This window comes from Saccopteryx leptura, chromosome 1 (genome assembly GCF_036850995.1).
Source record: "Saccopteryx leptura isolate mSacLep1 chromosome 1, mSacLep1_pri_phased_curated, whole genome shotgun sequence".
Lineage (NCBI taxonomy): Eukaryota > Metazoa > Chordata > Mammalia > Chiroptera > Emballonuridae > Saccopteryx > Saccopteryx leptura.
Genome location: NC_089503.1, coordinates 272,054,908 through 272,080,348, shown reverse-complemented (window position 1 = coordinate 272,080,348; position 25,441 = coordinate 272,054,908). Strand labels below are relative to the sequence as shown.

General features: G+C 46.2%; 1 non-coding gene across 1 annotated transcript; it reads right to left on the bottom strand.

Moving 5' to 3' along the window:
• Positions 1-2,617: 2,617 nt before the first annotated feature.
• Positions 2,618-2,693, bottom strand: TRNAT-GGU (transfer RNA threonine (anticodon GGU)). Its single transcript has one exon. It is a non-coding gene; the product is annotated as a tRNA-Thr (tRNA).
• Between the last annotated feature and the right edge of the window lie 22,748 nt (positions 2,694-25,441).

Sequence of the window (25,441 nt, the reverse complement as noted above, 5' to 3'; positions counted from 1 at the left end):
GGGGAGCAGCGAGGTCTCAAGGAGAGACCATGGTAAGATCTGGATCCTAGGGAATTAGGGTTCAGTTTGTGGGTAGGTGCAGGCTGGCAGTAGAGACAGCAAGGAGGCTGTGGTCGAAAACTAGCAAAAATGACCTGCGTGATATTTGGAATTCAGGCTTCGGTCACTAGTTGGATGAGAGGGATAAGGGGTGGGTGGGAGGGAGAACACTGTCCTAGCTCCTGGCCCGAATAACAGGAGGTAGTGATGCCTGCGCCCAACAAGGTGATGTGTTATCAGTTAGGACTTTTTTGGTCTGACTTTATAGGAAACCCACATGATATGTGCCTTGAGCACAAGGGAATTTATTGGCCCATGAAACTAAAATGTCTAGGGACAGCCCTCATGCCTGCCGTGAGTCAGGCCTCTGGTGGTGAGGGCAGGGCCTCACTCCCTGTGTGGCCTGATCTGCTAGCCTCTGCCAGCTTCCTTGGACTGTCCTGTGGTTAGAGCGAGGGTTTGGAATCACACTGCTGGATCTGAGTGCTGGCACCACATTCACTAGTTGTGTGACCTGAGCAAGGTGCTTACCCACTCTGTGGCTCCGTTCCCTTCTTTAGAATGGGGGAAAGTGGGGCCCAGCTAGTACATTTTCTGTAGGATGAAATGTGATTCACACACGTAGAGTGTGCATGTTATTAGTCCCACGTGAGGCAGGATGTTGGCTTTTTGGCCTCTCAAGTTCCAATCTGTCAGGAAAGAGGGGGTCATCTCTGAGTTTACTTAGGCCAATCCCAGCATCAGCTGTGAGACTGGGTCTGTTTACCTTTGTGCTAACCCTAAAGTGCTGAGCTGTAAAGTATGGAATGTTCTGGGCCCAGGACACAGCTTTACTTAGAGTGGTGGTGGGGTGGGGTGAGAAACCCCAAACTTTAGGGTCAAAGGAGGCCAATGTCTCCTTACCAGATCTGGGACAGTTTTCGTCCTTGGTGAACTCAGCTGCTGCAGATGGGGAGCTATCGGGGACAGCTGATCAGTCCAGTTCTCGGGTGTTGAGTTCGAGGCATGTCAGGGATCTCCAAGGGGGGCTGTCATTGGACAGTGAGGGTGCGGAGTGGGGGCTCAGCAGAGTGAGGTCTGGGCCACGGTGCTGCTGGAGGTGGAGGGCGGAGTGGGGGCTCAGCAGAGTGAGGTCTGGGCGGAGTGGGGGCTCAGCAGAGTGAGGTCTGGGCCACGGTGCTGCTGGAGGTGGAGGGCGGAGTGGGGGCTCAGCAGAGTGAGGTCTGGGCCACGGTGCTGCTGGAGATGGAGAGTGGAGTGGGGCTCAGCAGAGTGAGGTCTGGGTGGAGTGGGGGCTCAGCAGAGTGAGGTCTGGGCCACGGTGCTGCTGGAGATGGAGAGGGGAGTGGGGGCTCAGCAGAGTGAGGTCTGGGCCATGGTGCTGCTGGAGATGGAGAGGGCGGAGCTGTGGACACGGGTCAGGGTGCGCTGGGGCTGTTGGGACAAGACGGTAGGAGACTGAGTATCCAGGCTCAAAAGGCCGCCACGGAAAGGCAGAGCAGAAGAGTAGTTGATGAGGAGGTGGAGGAGGTGCACAGGGAGGTGGGAGGGAGGTGGGAGTCGGAAAAGGAAGGATTTTGGAACTGAGGATGTGACCAGGAATGTCAGTGCCCTCAGCAGTTCTAGTGTGCTAGGAAGGGACATGCCTTCTGAGACCTAGGAGATAGGGATAGGTTGGGAAGGCCTCTTCATGGACCCCACAGCCCACCTGAGCTGCCTCTGCCACTACCCTCAGCCTTGCAAAAGAGGAGCCCCGTACAGAAGAAAGTGGGAATGTGGTTCCCTCTGTGCCACTGAACTCATAGGAACAAGAAGAGGGGGTTTTGCCTGACCTGTGGTGGTGCAGTGGGTAAAAGCATCGACCTGAAATGCTGAGGTCGCTGGTTTGAAACCCTGGGCTTCCCTAGTGAAGACATATGGGAGTTGATGCTTCCTGCTCCTCCTTCCCTTCTCTATCGCTGTCTCCTCTCTCTAAAATGAATAAATAAAATTTAAAATAAATAAATAAAAAACAAAAATAAAACTCAGACTAGATCCAGCCAACAGTGGTAATGACTGCTTCTCACATTAAAAAAAAATAATAAAAAAAATTTTAAAAAGAAGAGGGGTTTTTATTTTTTATAGTACATGCTTTTGGACTGTGGAAATGCTTTACTATGCACACGTGTCACCTAGGCTAAGTAAAACAATAAAAACCCAACACACACACACACACACACACACACACTCCTCATCCTCCTGTGCTTCCCTTCCAAGAAGCAGAGACTTTTTTTTTTTTTTCTGAAGCTGGAAACGGGGAGGCAGTCAGACAGACTCTCGCATGCGCCTGACTGGGATCCACCTGGCATGCCCACCAGGGGGCGATGCTCTGCCCACCAGGGGGCGATGCTCTGCCCATCCGGGGCGTCGCTCTGTTGCAACCAGAGCCACTCTAGCGCCTGAGGCAGAGGCCAAGGAGCCATCCTCAGCACCCGGGCCATCTTTGCTCCAATGGAGCCTTGGCTGCGGGAGGGGAAGAGAAAGACAGAGAGGAAGGAGAGGGGGAGGGGTGGAGAAGCAGATGGACGCTTCTCCTGTGTGCCCTGGCCGGGAATCGAACCCGGGACTTCCGCACACCAGGCCGACGCTCTACCACTGAGCCAACCGGCCAGGGCCATGAAGCAGAGACTTTTGTGAGTGTTGCATCCTATCGGAGGGCATGAGTCTGCAGCCATCTTCCCCACACCCGTGATTTCTGTCTCCGAACCCCTACTTCAGACACGATACTTTATATACGACCTTCTACTCTTTCAAACATTCTCATGCTGGTCCCTGACCACGTCCTCATCTCCTTGTTCCGTTTTCCCTAGCCCTTTCTGCGCCTGCCTCCTGCCCCTCTGAGTTAGATTCTGGGGCAGCACTCAGTCCTGCTCCGGCCCATTTCCTGACCTTGCTCTCATGGAACCCTCCTCTAGAGCCTCAGCCCTGGAGGGCTGCAACTCCCTATTCTTTGGACTTGCACCTGGGCTGCTGAGTGCCCCCAAAGAACGCCCCAGCTCTGGGCAGACTGATGGTGCCAAGAATGGTCACCAGGCCCTACTGGGCCCTCCCAGGTCTCGCCCCAACCCCTCCAGCCAGCTCTCTCCACCATGCTGAGTTATTGCAAACCATCCCCACTCTCAGTCCCTGCCCTCCCTCTTCCCCTGTGCTCAGCTCCTACTTCTCCCCCAAGGGAGGCCCCAGAACACAAGACTTCCCAGACCTCCTATGGGGCCTCTTCCCGCAGGGAGGTTGTGTTCCACCTCCTCCCTCCCCCCCTCCTGGGTGCCTGCTGTCCTTCTTCACCCCAGTTTCCTTAATGCTTCTTCAATGGCTTCTTCTCTGCTGGATTTAACTTTGAAACACACTCAGGTTTCTTCCTCCTTAAAATAGCCTTCCTCTCACCCAGTGCTTCTCCCCTTACTACGCATGTCTCGTCTTTGTAGCCAAACTTCTCTGAAGAGTTACCCGTGCTTGCCATCCTACACCCTTGCCTCCTGCTTACTCCTTAATCTTCCGCAGCCTGGCTTCTGTCTACACTGGCGGTCAAGGTCACGAGCCCATGGGTGGTTGCTTTGAAGCGGCTTACCAGCACTTATCGTACCTGCCCTCCTGGACGGACACTCACGCTGCTGCCGAGCCTTCCCTCCTTCCCACAGCCACCTGTCGCTCTGTGACAGCTGCCGGAGAAGCTCGAAGACTGGCGAGGAGAGGCTGAGAGTGGGGCTCCGGAACAGCCCTGGGGCCACACCCGGGGAACACCACCTACTGGGTAACAGACATCCTCCCCTCATCAGTAACGTGGGATAAGGACAGTGCCTGATTGGGAATCCCTTGAGGTGATGCAGACTTGAGCCTGTGGGAGCCTGGGCTCCGGATGCCTGTCCCTGTCTGTCTCACTCCTCTCCGAGAGTCCTGGGGCAGCACTTCCTCTTCTGTCCCAGCACTCGCATGCTGAGTGCCTCAGGACACTGTCCGAGGCCTTTCTCTTACCTTGTCTCCCTGCCCTGGGTACTGGGTATTCCCCTCTCTCCTGGAACGGAAGCCACCATCAGTACGCCATGGCTCTGCAATTGGCAGCCTCGGCCTAACCTGGCTCCTGAGCACCCAGTGATCCCTCTGTCCCTTCTACAGTGATTTACTAAGCAGCTACTCTGGGCAGCCACTGTTTTAGGCACTGGAGAGTCCACAGGAATAGAGTCAGATGATCCCTGTTTTCAGAGCCCATGTTCTCGAGGATGTGTGAACAACCACGCAAGGTAATTGTACACAGTGATTGTGTTGTGAAGAATGTAAAACAGGGCAATGGGATGGAGACCTGTGGGGTGACTTAAGGTGGAGGTGGTCAGGGACAGCTTCTTCCAGGAAGTGGCATTTGAGTGGATACTTGACCCATGAGGAGGATCCAGCCAGGCAAAGGGCTAGAGCCCAGGGTTCCTGCCAGAGGGACATTGGGTGAAAAGGTCCTGCCCTGGCCATAAGATTGGCACCTCAGGGATGGGAAGGAGGCTAAGGCAGCGGGTGAGGGTGGCCTTGTTCCAAGCGCATGATCTTCACTCTTGCCACCTTCTGGCTGTCAGTACATGGTGCCTCCTCCTCCCTTGCAGCCGTCCTCGATTCCCCTTTCAGTCCCCTGCATAGCCAGTCCATCACCAAATATGGCCCATGCCACCTCCTGGAGCTTTGATCCCTCTTCCTGGCCACCAGCCTCACCTCTCCACCTAGATGCCTTCGCCACATGACAGCTGTTTTTTATTCAGTCCATGCAAACCCTTGTCTTTTCATGACTTTGAACCCATTCCTTGCAAAATAACAACTCAGCTGAAGGTGTATTTGCCTTCTTCTTGGACTGGTTTTCATGATAAGAGCCACCATATTAGCTGGCAGCCTCTCTGAGCCATCTGCTCAAATGTCAGCTCCATGAAGATAGAGATTTTTGTTGTTTTGTTCACTGCACATAGAGGAAATATATTTTTGAATGAATAGCATCATCCCTTAAATTTTTCTGATCATAGGGTGGGGAGGAGGGAAAAACTATAAATGTATTATAACTTCTTCGTTTTCTTGAGTGAAAATGTGTTAATTTTCAGAAATGTGCTAGAACCTGACTGAGGCACATTGAAGTAGATCAGGGGTCCCCAAACTTTTTACACAGGGGGCCAGTTCACTGTCCCTCAGACCGTTGGAGGGCCGGACTATAAAAAAACTATGAACAAATCCCTATGCATACTGCACATATCTTATTTTAAAGTAAAAAACAAAACAAAACAAAAAAAACAGGAACAAATACAATATTTAAAATAAAGAACAAGTAAATTTAAATCAACAAACTGACCAGTATTTCAATGGGAACCATGGACCTGCTTTTGGCTAATGAGATGGTCAATGTGCTCCTCTCACTGACCACCAATGAAAGAGGTGCCCCTTCCGGAAGTGCGGCCAGGGGCCGGATAAATGGCCTCAGGGGCCGCATGTGGCCCGCGGGCCGTAGTTTGGGGACCCCTGGAGTAGATCATATGCTGTGCTACTGGTATAAAGGGGAGCTTTAGAGAAATGGCAGCAACATTTAAGGGGAAAGTTGGTAGATTTCCAGATACTGTCATGCTCATGTTTTGGATTTAGCAACAATTAAATTTTGTGAAGAAATCAAATAACTCTAAAGTGCTTGCCATGCCGTCAGTTCATCAGACACCACTCTCCATGGGTTTGCAAATAGAAGATCAGCACATCTTTTCCCCTGGTGTGGGGTCGGGTGGAGAGTGACAGGCCTGTGTGATTAGTTGAAGGTTTGAGCAGCATGCCCTGCCCCTGGGAAGGTGTTCCAGAGGTTATGGAAACGGTGGGCTCAGAAGCAGCTGCTTCAAACACACAGGTGAATAGTGAACAGAACAGTGGTTCTCAATTTTGAATATGTATATTTTTATTCTAAATGTCTTTATCAGAGACCAAATATTCCAGGAATTATAGGTGAAATGAATTAAAAGTAGAAATAATATTTTGTCCGTAGTCATTTGAGAGAAATGATGACTACGTCAAAACTATTTTTGTCCAACCTCCCTTCCCAGTGGCTGAGACAGTGTTTCTTAAAGTGGGTTCCATGCTCCTCCTCCAGCTTCAAGGAACTTTAATGAGAAACAGTCTGTGGGCTGATGTATCTGGAGGTTGTGTTAAACAGGCTTCTTTATTCTAGTTCTTTGAAGAGGCATTGCTATGCTAATATGATGATGAATCTAGGAGAGGCCTAGAGGATGTCTAAGATTTTTTTTTTAATCCAAGAAATTGTATTTAGAAAACTTAAAATATACTATAGAAAAAGCAAGGTATTTTATATAACAACTAATGGCAAACTAATTTAAACATATTTCTGGGATGAATACAGTAACTTAATAAAAAAGAAAAGTACACCCTCAATATATCCAAACTCCCTAATTTAGCCCTGGCCAGTTAGCTCAGTTGGTTAGGGCATCATCCGGAAACACCAAAGCTGTAGGTGTAATCCCCGGTCAGGACACATACCAGAAGCAGCCAGTGAATGCACAACTAAAGGAAACAACTAAAGGGAGAGTGAATGCTGCTCTCCCCTCCCTCCACCTCTCTAAAATCAATAAAATAAAATAAAAAAAGACAAATCTCCAATTTAAAAATCCCATCAATTTGAGAAAAGATGCTTTAATAGTAGATTCTAAATCAGGTGAATGAGGAATTAAAAAAAAGACTAAGATAACATTTTCACAAAATTCAGGAGTTTGAATAGATTTTTGGGAAAACTGTTGATGAGCCATAACCCACAATCCTCAAAAAAAGTGTTGTAAACTATATTTAAATAATTCACTCAATTAAAATCCTCAGATTATAGTCATAAAATAGAATTCTTAAAAAAAATAGAATTCTTAGCATCATCAAAAATATCCAATTAATGATTAAATAAAATTTAAAAGGTTTATAATACATGGAAATGCACATGATGAAAACAGCAGTGACTTAAACATAAATGAGGGCAGACTTGCAATTGGAGGTATCGTTTAACTTCCTAAGTTCCCTCAGTATGATGCATCACAACCACATTTGTTTGAAGAAGAATAAACGTACCTGGGATGAACAATCTCCATGAACTAGAGTTTGGTCAAAGACTTACAGCTATGCAGTTGTGGCAATGTTTCCCTGGGATAAATTTGTACATCTATGATTGCTGGTATATGAAGCAAAGGGAATAATTCTTAGCTATTTGGGCAACATTGCCACATTGTCCCTGAGAGACACTGTGACAGTCCACACAGAGCAGAAAGACAACTATAACCACTTATCAGTCAGATTGTACTGATTCTTCCCATCTCAGCATCCTAGGACTAGCCGACCACTCCACTCGGTGGCTCTGAAGGACACTTCTGTAAGTAGATGGCATTGTAATAGATGATTTAAAGCATTCTCCTTCAAAGATTTTGTTACCTAGTAAATTCACTCCGTGGGTAAAGCCACCAGTTGTCCATCACCTAAAAATGTGTTACCACAGCAGAAAAAGGGGGTAATATTTCAGACCCTAGAAAAAGCAAGTTTCAGAAGTAAAATGACACAAACTTAGAGGAATATGAAATCTAGAACAGCCAGGGTTGGTCTACGTTCCCAGCTGAGGTCGAGCACTGGAAGGAGAAAAGGGCAAGTTACAGCAGTAAACAAGGGGGTCAGACTGTGCAGAGGGCCAGACTTGGAGCTGTGTGCTCTGCCCACAAACCCCAGGCTGAGCTCCTCAAAGACTGAGATACACTCCCCGTGTGGGACTGGTTTCCAGGACAATCTCTCTGTCCACTGTCCTTATGGTATTGCTGAGTGGTAATCCGAGCAGAGCCACCCCATTGCCCCGTTATACTCTCCCGACATGTGGCAAACACAGCCTGAAGAAATGGCTGTGAGGACTGATGAGGCAGAGAGGCCTGGAGACAGGTGGCTGCTGGGGACCTCTACTGCAATGGAAGAGCAGCCAATGTTTCCCCATCTCCTAAGAAGGTCTCCCAAATAGGGGAAATAAAGATAAAACCTGGACAGAGTTTGGAGTTGGGACTACAGAGGAACTGATGGGATCAAGTATGGAAGGAGAGACCGAAGCAGAAAGGGCCCCTTTGAAATAGCCCCCCTCATTACTATCAAAGCCCAGTGACCAAAAAGGTCACAAGAGTCAGATAACAGAATGTTGTAGGTCTGTTAAAGACTTCACCTTGGTCTCCATATCAGCTGGAACACCACTGGAGGACAGGAAGATACACTATTGCATGTCTGCAGAACAGTGATGGGGAGAGATTTCCTTTGATGGCTGACAAGTACTTTCTTTTGTGTGTGTGTCTGTGTGTGCATGTATGAGAGAGACAGAGAGACAGAGAGAGAGAGAAATATGAGAAGCATCAACTCATAGTTGCAGCACCTTAGTTCTTCATTGACTGCTTCTCATATGTGCCTTAACCAGGGGGCTCCAGCTGAGCCAGTGACCCCTTACTCAAGCCAGCAACCTTGGGATCATTCCCATGCTCCAGTCAGTGACCCTGTGCTCAAGCTAGCAAGCTCAGGGTTTTGAACCTGGAACCTCAGCGTCCAGTGCACCACCACTGGTCAGGCACAAGTACTTTTCTTTTTGTATAGAATTGTCCTATTTGGGGAGTTTCTCAAATAATATGCAATGAAATAGCTTCTTCTCCAACCATATGAGCTCTTACCTCTGTTCACATCTTTAATAGATTCCCACCTACCTTTCCCCCACTCTCATTTTCACCTCACTCTCCATAGCCCTGGGCTTTCTCCCTTATTCCAAAATGGAAATATTTAGGTGAGAAAAAAAGATTCTTGATTTAAGGAAAAAGGAAAGTGAAGTGCTATGGCTTTCCCAGAATATAATCTAGCTTTTGTTCAGCTAAGAGAGGACACTAGGGATGGGTCTAGAAAAATATTTCACAAATCTGTCCACTAAACTTCTTCAAAAAGCTTAAGGAATATTTTAATATACAGATATCTAGTTGTCTTTTAAGAATTACTGAATCAAAAGCACAGGGGTATAACCAGACAATCAGTTATTTAAAAAATATTTTGACAGAGAGAGGGACAGACAGACAGGAAGGGAGAGAGATGAGAAGCATCAATTCTTCATTGCGGCACCTTAGTTTTTCATTGATTGCATTCTTATATGTGCCTTGACTGGGGCACTTACAGCAGAGTGAATGACCCCTTGTTCAAGCCAGTGACCCTGTGCTCATGCCTGATAAGCCTGCGTTCAGGCTGGTGACCTTAGAGTTTCAAACCTGGGTCCTCTGTGTCCCAGTCTGATGCTCTATCCACTACTCCACTGTCTGGTCAGGCTTTAAAACTTTTGCTATGAGCTTTTGTGGCTACTATGGTTATAGGAGCATCAGTAATCACTAGTGTAATGTGAGCGAGCATTCATCTGAAGACATGGGAAAGCGACAGTAGATCACCAAATCCAGCCAAATCCAGAAACTTTTCATTCTGAATTGCTTTGAAAAACAAGAATCTGAAACTGTCAGCAAAGTGTGGGCTCCCCAGAGATTCTCAGAGGGAAATGCAAAGATATGAAGATAGTCACTGATTCTTGGAGAGAAGTTACCCGCACCCAGGGGGAGCAGGTCCCTGTAGTTCTCCAATCTCACATCCCTGGAAAAGGCACTCTGAGAGGGTCCATGCATTCCCGCTCCCCCTGACAGAATCCAAGGGCCACAGTCCTGAAAGCTAACAGCATCAACAACTGATGGAGTCAGAATTTGGCTCCAGTCTCTGATGATAGCAATCAAGTCCTCTGCTCTGGTGACTGATTTAGAAATATTTTTACCCAAAACACATGTTCATGCTGCACAAAGGTCCCTGTATGAACATTGGTATCATCTTGGCACAGCTGTGCATGGGTGGTAAAGAGGGAATGGTCATCTTACTGTCCAAAGAGACCCTGGAAATCCTGGTGTGAACAGTAGGCTGTGGGCCCATGAAGCACAGGTTTGAATCAGAAAATCCATACTCCTCCAAGCAGACTTGACCAAATAATTCTTTATCCCCTTTGTTCTTCCCTACCTATTTTATTTATTTAGTTATTTAAAGGATAGGAGCATCTAATAGAACCAACAATTCAATAACTATACTTTGGGAATTGTTGTTTAAAATTTTCCCTTTGGAGGTGAAGAAACGTTTTGGGGAAAATTAGATCATGCCACTTCAGATAGTGTATTTTCCTTACTTTGTCAGAACAACAATTTAAAATTAATTTTATTTCCAAGGACTTTAATGCCACATTACTAAATTTAAATTTACTACTACCCCCCACCCCCTGCCAAGAGTGTTTTGAAAAATACATTTCAGAGCTACTCCTTACGTGAAACAAACCTCTACAGGGAGCAATGGCCAAATATTTATACAGGATGCAAATGTGATCCAAGAATTTCAGTTTTGCCACGACTATTTTACCCAAAGTTCATTGTAGTCCGTGGTTCTTGTGATGCAGGAGATCTTGGCTGGGTTTCCTTTAGCATGGTTGTCACAAAGAAAGCCCATTCCTCAAAGAGCTATTTTGTTTGATTTGGTTTGACCAATCCTTATAGCAGCCCAGCACCCTTATTGCCTAAAATGAACTGTGGTCAGTGGCCTGGGCTGTTGGCCAGGGAGCAGGGACAAGGGGCCAAGCCAAAGGAGCCCGCAGACCTGGCACACCGGCTCTGCAGGGAAACTGGTGGTGCTGGCCAAGAGATTGGCAATATTTTACTAGACTAATCTGGGTTCACCTTGGTGTGTTCTATCATATTATAAATTCTGAACTTTACTTTCTGAGTTGGAACTCTGGCCACTGTGGTTACGGTTGGAGGCTGTCATATTGGCTCTGTTGCTGGACTTTAACAATGGAAATGAACAGATTGTGTGGGGTTTTTTTGTTTTGTTTTGTTATTAGAGAGAGTCAAGGAAAGAGAGATAGGAACATCAAACTGCTCCTGTATGTGCCTTGACCCAGGAATTGAGCCAGCAACCTCCACGCTCCGGGATGACCCAAGGCTTATTTAATTTTATTTCTTTTAATTTATTAAGAGAGACAGAGAGGAAGGGAGAGAGAGGGGAGGTGGAAGGGAAGCATTCGTTTGTTGTTTCACTCAGTTGTGCATTTATTGGTTGCTTTCTGTGTGAGCCCTGACTGGGGATTGACTCTGCAATCTTGTTGTTTCCAGATGACTCTCCTAACTGACTGAGTTTACGGGCCAGGGCTGGAAATGAATGATTCTTATTTATTTATTTATTTATTTTGAGAGAGAGAGAAAGAGAGAGAGAGACAGGGACAGACAGACAGGAAGGGAGAGGGATGAGAAGCATTATTTCTTTGTTGCAGTATCTTAGGTGTTCATTGATTATTTTCTCATATGTGCCTTGACTGGGGGACCTACAGCCAAGTCGATGACCCCTTACTTAAGCCAGTGACCTTTGGGCTCAAGCTAGTGACCTTTGGGCTCAAGCCAGGAATCATGTAGCCATGTCTACAATCCCACGCTCAAGCCAATGAGTTTGCGCTTAGGCTGCAGACCTCAGGTCTTCAGCATCCAGGCTGATGCTCCATCCACTGTGCCACTGCCTGGTCAGGGAGAGCAGATTCTTTACGGAACTTTCCTCCCTCCCTCCCTCCCTCCCTCCTTCCTTCCTCCCTCCCTTCCTCCCTCCCTCCCTTCCTCCCTCCCTCCCTCCTTCTTCCTTCCTTCCTTCCTTCTCTCTCTTTCCATCCCTCCCTCTCTTTCTTTTAGTGAGAGGAGGGGAGGCAGAGACAGACTCCTGCATGTGCCCCCACCGGGATACACCTGGCAAACCCACTAGGGGTGTGATGTTCTGTTGCTCAGCAACTGAGCCTTTTTTTTTTTTTTTTATTGCCTGAGATGGAGGCCATGGGAGCCATCCTCAGCGCCAGAGGCCAACTTTCTTGAGTCAATTGAGCCATGGCTGCTGGAGAAGAGAGAGAGAGGGAATGGGAAGGGGTGAAGGAGCAGATGGGCGCTTCTATTGTGTGCCCTTACCTGGAATCAAACCTGGGACACCCACATGCTAGGCTGAAGCTCTACCGCTGAGCCAACAGGCCAGGGCCTGGAACTATTTTTTTATTAAAAAGTAAGTAACCCTTTTAGCCTGACCAAGTGGTGGCTCAGTGGATAGAGCATAGGGCTGAAACACAGAGGACCCAGGTTTGAAGCCCTGAGGTCGCCAGCTTGAGCACAGGCTCACCAGTTTGAGCATGGGATCGCTGGCTTGAGTGTGGGATCATAAACATGACCTCATGGTTGCTGGCTTGAGCCCAAAGATTGCTGGCTTGAAGCCCAAGGTTGCTGACTTAAGCAAGGGGTCACTTGCTCTGCTGTAGCCCCCCACCCCCGGTCAAGGACACATGAGAAAGCAATCAATAAACAACTAAGGTGCCACAATGAAGAAATGATGCTTCTCATCTCTCTCCCTTCCTGTCTGTCTGTCCTCTCTGTCTCTGTAAAAAAAAGTAAGTAACTCTTTTGGAAGAATTACTGTATTTCCCTATCTATTTTCGAAAAATTTGCAGTCTAAAAACTGGGTGTGTCTTATACAATGGTTGTAGATTTTTTTACTTGCATTTCCTGCTTTCTCGCACTTGTTTTTGCGCTCTGTTTCACACTTGTTACCAGTATATCACGATAGGTTACATTTTGCTATGTTCTGTTCATAAATGGCTCAGAAAAGAGTTTCATACAGTGCTGAATTCAGGTTAAAAGTGATCCAGTTTGCAAAAGTGAATGGAAATCGTGCTGCTGAACATAAGTTTGGTCTTCCTCCAACTGAGAAATCAATCCGAGACTGGCTACGGGAAGAAGAAACCCTACTGAAAATGCCACAGCAGAAGAAGGCCATGAGAGGCGTCAGCAAAACGGCCTGGTTTAGAGGGAATTGAAGATATGGATTGAAGAGCAAAGGGCAATTGGAATTCCTGTGTCCACAAAGATGGTTCAGCATGAGGCAAGAAGAATTGCTGATGAAAAAGAAGTTACTGATTTCAAGGGAGGACTCAATTGGTGCTTCAGGTTCATGAAACAGAATAGACTAAGCATGTGTATACTCACCAGACTTGCCCAAAAGATGCCTGAAAGCTATGAGCAGAAGGTCCCTGAATTTCATCATTTTGTCATTCAATGTTGGAAAACACATCAATTTGAGTTGGGACAGACTGCAAATATGGACGAAGTCCCCCTTCAATCTGATGTCCCATGTAACATAACTGTTGATAAGAAGGGGGTGAAAACTGTAACTGTGAAGACAAATGGACATGAAAAGAGCCATTATATTGTTGTTCTAGCTTGTGCTGACAGAAGCAAGCTACCTCCTATGTTGATTTTCAAAGGCAAAACAATGCCAAAAGAAGACATTCCTCGAGGAGTGATTGTCCATGCTCATGACAAGGGTTGGATGGATCAGGATGGGATGAAGATCAGGTTTGAGAAAGTTTGGAGAAGGAGACCAGGTGGGCTCTTATGCAAACCTGCCCTATTGGTGCTCGATCAGTTCAAGGCACACATAACAAAAAACAAAGAGGATTGCTGCAGAGCAAAAAACAAAAACTTGCCGTCATACCTGGAGGCTTGACATCCCAGCTCCAACCACTTGATGTCAGCATTAACAAACCCTTCCAAGCTGCCATGCTCTCACACATGGCATGAGAACCAATGGATGAAGTCTTCTGGGGACAATTTGACATCAGCAGGAAGAGTGAAGAAACCAACTATAGGAAATTTGTACCTGGGTGAAAAGATTCTAGGATAATATCAAGATTGAGATAGTTGTCAAGTCATTTAAGAAGTGTGGCATTTCAAATGTCATAGATGGAACTGAGGAATATGAAGACAGTGATTCATCATCAGACACAGGTGAGGACAAGCTAATGGATGGGAGTTTTGACTGTGATGAGGAGTTATATGAATTTTATGATGAATAGAACTTGAATTCAGTAACTTTATGTTATATATATATTTTTCTAATTTCGAGCCCCAAAATTAAGGTGCTTCTTATACATGCCAGTTTATTGCTACTGGTAATTAAAAAATATCTATCTCCAGCTTTAATTCTCCCCTGAGCACCAGGACCACATACAGAACTGCCTACCTGATGCCTCCATCTGGATGTCCCAAAGTATCTCAACTTCCACATGTCCAGAATTGAACTTGTCACCTCCTCCATGCCTGTTCATCCTGGGTTCCTGTTCTCAGCGATGGTACAAAGCATCCAATTGCTCAGGCCACCTTGGGAGTTCTGCTCGACTCTGCTTCCTTTCCTCTCCACGTTCAGGTGATTGCCATGACTTAAGTCCTGGTTCTGGTTATTAACAGTCTCCAGCATCCGTGTCCTCCTCTCCATTTCCTTGTCACCGTCTTTAGGTCCTTATCCTCTCTGACCTGGATGATTTCTACAGCCTCCTAACTTGTGTCCCTGCCTCCAATCTTCTCCCTTTCAGTCCTTTCCTTGGAGCTGTGCTGTCCAGTATGGTAGCTACTAACCACCTGTGGCTATTTAAATTAAATAAAAACAAATTTTTTTTTTTTTTTTCCCAAGCGAGAGCAGAGGAAATAGAGAGACAGACTCTTGCATGCACCCTTACTGGGATCCACCTGGCAACTCCTGTCTGGGGCCCATGCTCTGCCCATCTGGGGCCATGCTCACAACCAAGCTATTTTTAGCACCTAAGGTGCAGGCTTTACAGAGTCATCCTCAGCCCTTGAAGCCAATGTGATCAAACCAATTGAGCCATTGCTGCAGGAGGAGAAGAAAGAGAGAGAGAGAGAGAGAAAGAGAAAGAGAGAGAGAGAGAGAGAGAGAGAGAAGGGAGAAGGGGAGAGGGAGGGATAGAGAAGCAGATGGTCACCTCTCCTGTGTGCCCTGACTGGGAATCAAACCCAGGACATCCACATGCTGGGCTGATGCTCTACCACTGAGCCAACTGGCCAGGGCCTAAATTAAATAAAATTTAAAAATTCAGATCTTCAATCTTAGTAGCCACATTTCAAGTGCTCAGTAGCCACATATGGCTAGTGGCTTCCATATTGAACAGTGCAGATTTAGAACATTTCTCTTAGGTGCAGAAAATTCTACTGTACTGTATTGCTCTATGATTATGTTAATGTCTAAAACCTCCCTGGTTGTTCTTTTTCCTCTGGATAAAGTCTAGATTCCTTAACGTATTTTACACCTCCACCCCATGTGTGCGTTCCTGTCCAGCTGCACCTGCCATCTTGTACCCATGTGCACCCTCTGTTCCAGCCATCCCAGCTACCCGCAGCTCCCTGTGTCAATTCTTTCCTGCCTCCAGCCTGGTCCTGTAGCCTGCAGCTCTTTGTTTACCTGTATAACTAAGGTGACCAACTTTTTTACAATGAAAAGGAGGACAAAAATAGATTAAAGAAAACAATATCATAAATAAGAGAAACATTTTATTCATTGCAACAATAATGCACTATAATATGATAAATGTATAATAAAAATATTTGTAATATTTTATATTGTAATTATGCTTACATGCTTATTAACTTTTTTTTTTTTTGTATTTTTCTGAAGTTGGAAACAGGGAGGCAGTCAGACAGACTCCCGCATGCGTCCGACTGGGATCCACCCAGCATGCCCACCAGGGGGTGATGCTCTGCCCATCTGGGGCATTGCTCTGTTGCGACCAGAGCCATTCTAGCACCTGAGGCAGAGGCCATGCAGCCATCCTCAGCGCCCAGGCTAACCTTGCTCCAATGGAGCCTCGGCTGCGGGAGGGGAAGAGAGAGACAGAGAGGAAGGAGAGGGGAAGGGGTGGAGAAGCAGATGGGCACTTCTCCTGTGTGTCCTGGCCGGGAATCTAACCCAGGACTCCTGCACGCCAGGCCGACACTCTACCACTGAGCCAACCAGCCACGGCCATGCCTATTAACTTTTAATAATAATTGTAAGAAAAAATACTCATTTAGATAATATTATCTAAATGAGAACTTTTCCATTGCTTGAATATTTTTTGTCAATGTATCGTCTTGTAACAATATATTGGAAATAACTGAACAAGAAATATCCTTCATATTGAATTTTACAGTAAGCGCTGCATCTAGAGTATCAACATTCAATCTCGATTTCTCACTTGTCCAAAAATCATTAGCAATTGAAAAACTCAACTGCTGCATTAGTTCCAGGGCAACACAATGTAAATTCAACAAGAATAAATGAATTCTCACATGCAATATGTTCATCTTTGAAATGGCTGAATATTTCCACCCATCTTTTATCTATTTCAACGTGTTCATTTTCCCATTGCATTAATTTTTCAGAATTTTAATATTCAGTCTTCTAATTTCTTCAAAGAGACAACTCTCATCTATTTTGATGTCTGACATATCTTTAGATAAAAACTCAAGACAAGATTCAATATCTGTCCAATCTATTTGCGATGAAGTAAAAAAACACCATTGAAAACTGGTATTTCTCGTGATGTTTGTTTCAGACCATTCTTCAATATATTGAAAACATGTCTGGTAAAAATTCTGCACTTCTTTTTTTTTTTTTTTTTCAGAGACAGAGAGAGAGAGGGACAGACAGGGACAGACAGACAGGAACGGAGAGATGAGAAGCATCAATCATTAGTTTTTTGTTGAGCATTGCAACACCTTAGTTGTTCATTGATTGCCTTCTCATACGTGCCTTGACCACGGGACTTCAGCAGACCGAGTAACCCCTTGCTCGAGTCAGCGGCCTTGGGCTCAAGCTGGTGGGCTTTTGCTTAAACCAGATGAGCGCTCACTCAAGCTGGTGACCTTGGGGTATCAAACCTGGGTCTTCTGCATCCCAGTCTGATGCTCTATCCACTGTGCCACCGCTTGGTCAGGCAAATTCTGCACTTCTTTGATAAACTTTTCTGTTATGCCCAGATTTGATTCCTCTAAGTCTGACAATTTTCTTTTTATAATTAAAGGAAGAAATTTTTCTTCAAAACGAGATTTATATTGAAGGATAAAATCATTCAAAATAAGACTAACTTCCATAGTTGAAATGTGTTCACCTTTAATCTTTTGAATCATTTTGTGAACAATATATGCTTGATTATGTACAAAATATCAATATATTAATATCTCAGATATTTTATTATTGAAAAACGATTCCAGGATTTTAGGACATTTGTCTAAACTTAAAAAATATGAACGAGGCTCTGGCTGGTTGGTTCAGTGGTAGAGTGTCAGCCTGGTGTGCAGGAGTCCCGGGTTCGATTCCTGGCCAGGGCACACAGGAGAAGCACCCATCTGCTTTTCCACCCATCCCTCTCTCCTTCCTCTCTGTCTCTCTCTTCCCCTCCTGCAGTCAAGGCTCCATTGGAGCAAAAGATGGCCCGGGCGCTGGGGATGGCTCTATGGCCTCTGCCTCAGGCGCTAGAATGGCTCTGATTGCCCCAGAGTGATGCCCCAGATGGGTGGAGCATCGCCCCCTGGTGGGCATGCCGGGTGGATCCTGGTTGGGCGCATGCGGGAGTCTGTCTGACTGCCTCCTTGTTTCCAACTTGAGAGAGAAAAGAAAAAGCTGCTTATCACAAATCATCTGGGAAATGCAAATCAAAATCACATGAGCTATCACCTCACACCTGTTAGAATGTCTGTCCTCAAAAAAAAAAAAAAAAAAAAAAAGAACGAAGAGGCTCAAATAATTGTAGAACACACTCTATAGCAGGTGTTAGAGCAGGCCATCTAACTTTTGAATATCCTAAAAGGTTTTTGTATTCAACATTTGCTTCTTCACAAAATTGTTTTAAAGTAGCAACATGAATGGTAAAACGACTAAAATGCAAATAAATTGTAGTTATTATTACTTCTACATCAATTGGCATGGCACATGATGCTGTGTTGATGCATTTGACAAAATATGTGCATTACAACCTATTCCTAGTATTTTCTTTTGGAGTGACTCTTGTAATTTTATATACACATTATTCATCCCTTTGCGTCTTAGCCTACCAAAATTTGTATTATCAGCTGTTAGTGCAACAATTTTGGATTTCAAATTGTTTTCATTTATTACTCTGTATAGATGTTTGACAAAATTTCAGAAGTTTGCCTTCAATGGACTCTAAATTTTAAATTTTTTACTGGAATGCCCTTGGTAACATTAAAATATCTTACTATTATTGGATACAATTTAATTTCATTATGACTTGATGCATCAGATAAAATTGTTACAAATACTACAGTTTCCAAATCCTCTGTATTTTGTTACAGTAATTTTTTTTTTTTTTTTTTTTTTTTTTTACAGAGGCAGAGATAGACAGGGACAGACAGACAGGAATGGAGAGAGATGAGAAGCATCAATCATTAGTTTCTCGTTGAGCGTTGAGACTTTTTAGTTGTTCATTGGTTGCTTTCTCATATGTGCCTTGACCGTGGGCCTTCAGCAGACCGAGTAACCCCTTGCTGGAGCCAGCAACCTTGGGTCCAAGCTGGTGAGCTTTTTGCTCAAACCAGATGAGCCCGCACTCAAGCTGGCGACCTTGGGGTCTTGAACCTGGATCCTTCCGCATCCCAGTCCGACGCTCTATCTACTGCGCCACCACCTGGTTAGGCTGTCACAGTAATTTTTAAATACTGACTTCAAAATAGCCTAGCATTTTGTCCTGGCACATGAAAATTTTGCATTGTGAAACTTTTCAATTATTTAGTTGTACAATCCATACTATGAAAACTTTGACTGTGAATTAAGGTATGAAATGCTAATGTTCCCTCCATTGCAGCCAATTGTGTTCATCTTCAGAATAATTTGAAGTTTAAAAAACACTTGTTACTTTACAACTGGAAGCTGATGCATCTAATGACTGCTTATGTTTGTTGGTCGTCAAGTGTTTCATTATCGCTGCTCTGCCCCCAACTGCAATACAAAATTCTCCGCTGCAAATATTGCAGAAAACAATGGTATCTTTCTTTGATATGAGAAATGGAAATTCCTTTTTCAATTTATCATTGAAATGGCATTTTCTCTTTTTTGATTTTTCCATCCCTTAAATGAAATTTAAAATAAAAAATAAAATATAGAGCTACATGAATGATGCAAGCGTATTAGGAACTGAAAACATTACATCATGGTAGGTGAATTTTCCAGAAGCTACATTAACAAAACTAAATATCAAACAAAACCACTAATTTGGAGTGATATTTGGGTGTATTTATCATTTTATAATTAAAAAATGTGTTTTATGCAACTATCAAAATGCATTATTAATAGATATGGTTTGAGGTTAGATTTCTACTTTAAAACTTGAATTTCGGGAAAATACTTGTAAATTAAAATTATACGCATTTGGAAATTATTAAATAGATAATGAATTAATATAACGTGAATTGTGCTTACTTGTCTATGATTAAATAGTCACTGAGAAAGAAATAATCGTGAGTCTACAATGTTGTATGTGCCGTGTCATGTTTCAGTAAGAAGTGCACAAAGCCATTTGCGCGCTCTGTATATCACGTGCTCTCTCAAGGTCTCCCCTGTGGAGTGTATGCCTCTCATAATCATGTCTCCCTGCACTGTACTGATGCACTGTACTGATCCTTGACGAATCGTCATGTCAAATACAAATACGTCCCATCACACGCAATGGATTGACTCTGCATGGATAGAATATGGACATTTACAGATTAGTCTTCCAATATCAAAAAGGAGGACATGTAGGAGGACACTTTTCGAGGGAGGATGGAACTTACAAAAGAAGGACTGTCCTCCCTAAAGGAGGACGATTGGTCACCTTAATAACCCTAAGCTCAATTTAAACAGCTGAACTCTAGGCCTACACCCCTGCCTGCGTCCAGCTGTGCTTTCTGCTCATCTGCATCTGCATTGCATTGCCCAGGCCTAGCCCAGTAGGCTGCTCCAGATGTAGGAGCTGAGGGTGGGATAGGGAGAGACTGGGAAACAATCTTAGGAAGTGCCTGGAGTTGTTAACAGGAGGATTTCATTTGCAGGGACACTCCTCACTCGCACTGAGTTAAGCAGTAAAGGGGGTTGGTTTATCAGCTCAACCAACTGGTCAATGAAGAGTAAGGATGGACGTCAGAGCTGGTTTGACTTGGGCCCAGTGGGAAAAGGCCTGGGGAGTCTGGTCTTTCTCCATGGAGGCGTAGTGCAACATCTGCCTGAGACTGACACCCTTGTGTGGCCCAAAGGGGTACAGCAGCTTGGTCTGGGGCTGTGGCTTCCTAGTTTAGATCCCAGGAGGAAGGAAAGGCAGCTTTGGAAAGCTCTCCTAGGAGGTTGGGGAAGCAAAACTCTCCTTGGCCCAGACAGATCATATTCCCACCCTGATTGTGTAACTGGCAGAGCAGGGCCATGGTCTTGTGTGCCTACCATAGAACCCATGGACGAGCCAGTTCCCCACGAAGCATATGGGGCGACGTGTAGACATAAAATAAAATTAAGAACGCTACTAGAAAAAATGGGGAATGGTTGCTAGGGCTGCATCTGAGAAGCACCTGAGCACACCAGCTCTCCCCTCGGTGGTTAGCCAGAGGGTAGCAGCACCCTCCCACTCAGGACTGGGTAAAATGGGAGAGGAACCCTGTTCTTTTCCTCCCCAGCCTTAAGGAGGGATGGCCTCTGTCCACAGCTACTTAATGCAGAAGTGTGGGGACACTGTGCGAGGGGAACAGAGCAAAGCCCCTCTCCCTCCCACCTCACCCCACACTCTTCCTTATGAAATGGGTGGAGTGAGAGTGGGCCATCTGTTTCAACTTCAACTCCCTCAAAAAGTTCCCCAGCACCTTAAAAGAGTGTTAGAGAAGTTGAAAGAACCCTCATTTCTTCATAGCGACCCTCTGAATCAAAGAAGGTAATCCAGTCCAGTCTTTCTCGCCTGATTGCACAAGGCCCCGGGGGACTGGGGAACAGGGAAGGAATGGGGACTTGAAGAATTCTGGAGCAGGACAGGCACCTTGCAAATGACAAAATGCTCTTCCTGAAATCTCATTTGTCTGAACTTCTTGTCCCAGGAGATGCTCTTGGTGTTTATCTAGGCTGGAGTTACCCAAGAAGAAAATGGTGGGTCTCTACCTCTCTCTAGGGGAAATCCTGAAAAGAAATCAAATGGGAAGATCCCCATCATTGTCACTGTGGGGCTGCACCCCACCTCCTCCCACCTCCAGCATTCGTAAGGGTGGGCAGCAAGTCATTGCCTCCTTCCCCTCACCTTCACTCCCCTGAAGCCTGGGATGCTATTTAGGGCTGCAAGCTTCAGCTCTGAGGCTGTGATGAAGGGAGGCGAAGAGGGAATGATAATGGGAGCCACATACTTTCCTGAGCAAGGAGCAGATGTCTGAGGGAGGGGGAAGGAAATGCTGGAGGTATGGTGGCCGCCTGAAGGCAGAAGGCAGCTGGGAGTGGGGAAACTCTGTGTGGAGAGTCCCTTCCCTAGAGAGACCCAAATCTTTAGGTACATTCCTTAGTGAAACACAAGGGAAAGTCCAAATAATTTGGGGCTTTAACTATTTCTTCCCAGAGGAGGTGACTTCTTTTTATGTAAATACTTCAGTAAATAAATTTGCATATGGAGTAAAACTGTCTGGGGAGGGGGATGTGGTGGCATCTCCTACTTTTCAGCAGAGAGGGTCTCAGCTTACTGAGGCCATGAGTTTCATGGGGTGACTGATGTCTCTAGAGGTGGCAAAACAATGGAAAGAAAGATAAGCCAGAGAATACACTAGGGAGATAAGAGACCCAACTGCTTCCAGAGAATAGGAAGTTCTGCTGCCTCTACCCTGAGGGAAAGGAACAGTGAATTTCTGTCTTGTCACCCATGCTTGTCACCCAATACTGGCTCTCAGTATTCATTCTATTCTTCTTAGATGTGCTTTTTGTCCTGTGGAGGCCAGAATGCCAGATACCCTTGCTCCTTTGTAGCTATAATGCATTAAGTACCCCCAAAGAGAGACTCTTGTGCAGGATTTGAAAGATGGAGGTGTGGTGGGAGTTGTCTTCTGCCGTTTCTGCTGGTCAACAAGGTTGTAGAAATGGTTGTGGAGTCTGGTCTCTGTGTCCCAGTGTCTGGTCATGATCATCCTGGGTGATGGATAATAGTTGTGTTGATGGCCGCATCAGCAACAGAGATTCTTGGTTCGTGACTGGCAATATGATGGTATATCTTTGACCTCAGCAGTTCCATTGGAAGCCTCCTGCCTCTCAAGCTTCCATCTGCCACCTCCAACCATGATTTTATAAGCACCTAATTCCTTGTATTAAATCCCCTCTCCCCCTTTTTTTAAACCTAGAATGGTTTGTCTCCTGAACTTTTGCAGTAGACAAACAAAGAAGGCTGGTTTGAATAGATGAAAACATAATGTTGCATCTGCTCCTAAAAAAAGATCTTTGGGGCCCTCGGCTCTTAAAGAGAGGGCTACACCAGATTGTGTGGGGAGGAGTCCTCAGGGGTGCCAGGCTGGGTGGGGGTCCTGTTTTTCAGAAGCCAGTGGATTGGGAGCAGGGAAAGTACAGATGGGGTGAAGCAAAAGCTTGTGGGAGGACCAGCCTCTGACTTTTTTTTTTTTTTTTTGTATTTTTCTGAAGCTGGAAACGGGGAGAGACAGTCAGACAGACTCCCGCATGCGCCCGACCGGGATCCACCCGGCACGCCCACCAGGGGGCGATGCTCTGCCCCTCGGGGCATCGCGCTGTCGCAACCAGAGCCACTCCAGCGCCTGGGGCAGAGGCCAAGGAGCCATTCCCAGCGCCCGGGCCATCTTTGCTCCAATGGAGCCTTGGCTGCGGGAGGGGAAGAGAGAGACAGAGAGGAAGGAGGGGGGAGTGGAGAAGCAAATGGGCGCTTCTCCTTTGTGCCCTGGCTGGGAATCGAACCCGGGTCCCCCGCACGCCAGGCCGACGCTCTACTGCTGAGCCAACCCGCCAGGGCTAGCCTCTGACTTTTAAGGGCAACACTGGCCCTTTACCCCAGGACCTTAGACCTCATTTCTCTCCTTCCCTCCCCCTTCCCAGGCATCCAGTCAGGATGAACCTTTGATGAAACACAGTGGCCCAGATGCTCCCTTCTCTTTTAGCCACAGCTCTTCTGGGGGGGTGGGGGTGGAGCAGAACAGACTGTTGAGCCCATTGAGGCCTATAACACAGTCCCAAGGGCAGTTGAAGATGGGGTACCTGTTTTAGAAGAAAAGTCTTTTCTAGATTAAATACAAAAGCTCTCCCTGGGAACTTCAGGCTTTAGTTGTGTGAAGTGGAGATATTTTTTGACATTGGAACACCCTGAATTCACATAGGTGAGCCAGCTGAAGAGATACTCTCAAGGAGTGTCACTGAATGGTGTTATGGGCTGTAGCAATTTTAAGTATGGTCCCAAAGTCTTTGACAATCCTCCCATTGAAATAGGATCTATGGCCCGCCTCTTGAAAGTCGGGGGTGTGTGAGCTCCACCAATAGGATACAGGAACGCAAAGCCATGTGCCTTCTAAGGTTAGGTCACAAAAAGCTTGCATTGGCTTTGGTCTCTGGCATGTCTGCTTTTCTAATGTCTCTCTGGGTGCTTCCTTTTGTGACCCAGCTCTCATGCTGTGAGAAGCCACTTGAAGAGCCCCTTGCAGGTCCTCCAGTTGAGACTAGCTTTGGAATCATCTGGTCCAGATTTGTGCATAAAGAAGCTGCATGGTAATTCTAGCCCCAGAGACCTAAGTCACCTCTGGCCACAGGAGTGGTCCCAGCTGAAGCTCCAGGCTCTGGACACACATCCTGTCCCAAACCCCTGACCCACAGACTCTGTGAACATAATAATACAGATGCTGTTTGTTCCACTAAGTGGAAGGAGGTTTGTCACATTGCAGTAGCTAAGTGCAACCTGGGGTGTGCCCATGCAAAGGCCCTCCTGTGGGGTCCCTGCCAAGTCCCACACTCACTGGGTGCTTGTGGGAAACAAGGCCTCGTTGCAGTTGCAAAGCACAGCGACATTTTGTGAGACCTGCTGGCTGACTGTCACAGCCTCTCGCCTCAACTTTGGGGGGGGGGGGGCTAAGCTTAGACCCTAGGCAGGCTTACCAAGCCATTTACCCCCAAACATGGGCCTTTCCCGCTACAAGAATAATTGGTCAGAATTTTGAAGAGTGAATCAACAATTCTCATTTCTGTCAGGGGAGTAAATACTTTGAGCAGGCAGACCTGAATTTTGAGACTAGTTCCACTAATACTGCCACTGGGCATTTTGGCAGGTTTGGTCATGTCTCTGAGCCTCAGTTTCCCCACCTGTAAAACAGAGTAGTGTGAAGTCCCTCACAGGGTTGCTGTGAGGGTGAGGTTCGTTTGAAGAGCCTCGGGCACAGTGACTGACCCTAGTGAAAACACCAGCCTTCTACTTGGAGCTGTTGATAATGGAATTGGCTCGGGGGAGACAGTGGTTGAACCCATTGCCAGGATGACAGGCAATGGCGTTTCAGGATAGCTTTTGGGTTCACTGGGATATTATTGATAGTTAGGCTATTGATTCATCTACTACATTGGAGACGCAAAGTTAACAGTGGCTTAAAACAGAAGGAACCTTGGTTTTCCCTCCTGTCCTTCCTCGCAGGAGCTTTCCAGGACTGGAATAGCAGCCCCACAGAATAGAGTCTCAGGCTTTTTCTGTCTTGTTGCTCCACAGGCTGTTGGGCAAGTGTGATCTACACTAACTTGTCACTGTCACCTCTGAGTTCCAGCCAGTGGGAGGGGACAAAGCAGGGAGAAGTTATGCCCCAATGTGGAGGCTGAACTCATGACTTCCAATCACATCCTGAGCCCAACTACAAATTTGGGCTCCAGCTTCCACAGACGGGACGGCAGAATTTAAGGATGAAGGATTGTCCACCACACTAGGCAAAGGGACTCAGGGACTGGCTTCAACCTTCCATTTGCCAAACTTTTCAACCAGCTCAGCAGCTGTTGGCCTTGAGCCAGAGCCAGGTTACAGACACAGAGGGCTGGACCCTGCCCTCGGGGAGCAAGCGGCTCCTCACAGACCAGAGCCGGTGGAATGGGTTTCGGCACATCTCTGGGAGCTGAGCTGTCCAGCCACGTCTGGGTCTCCGAACCAGACTGTCCTGGTCCTGACCAGACTGTCTTCCCCTGGAGTCTGCCCTTGGACCAACTCCTCTCTCTCCTGGAGGACTGCCTTTCCTGAGCATTGCTTGGGGCACTGCCCTTGGCGTTGTTGGTCAACAGTCACATGAAATATGCTTTTCTTTTCATTTCTTATATCAAGGTCCTTGTGAACAATTTTCATTAGAATTTATTATAAAGAGAAAACTTTGTCCTCACAAAGGCACTAATCTTCCTGCAGATAGTGACAGATCAGCTTTCCTCTTCTGTCCTGGCTGTGTGGAGGCTCACTCAC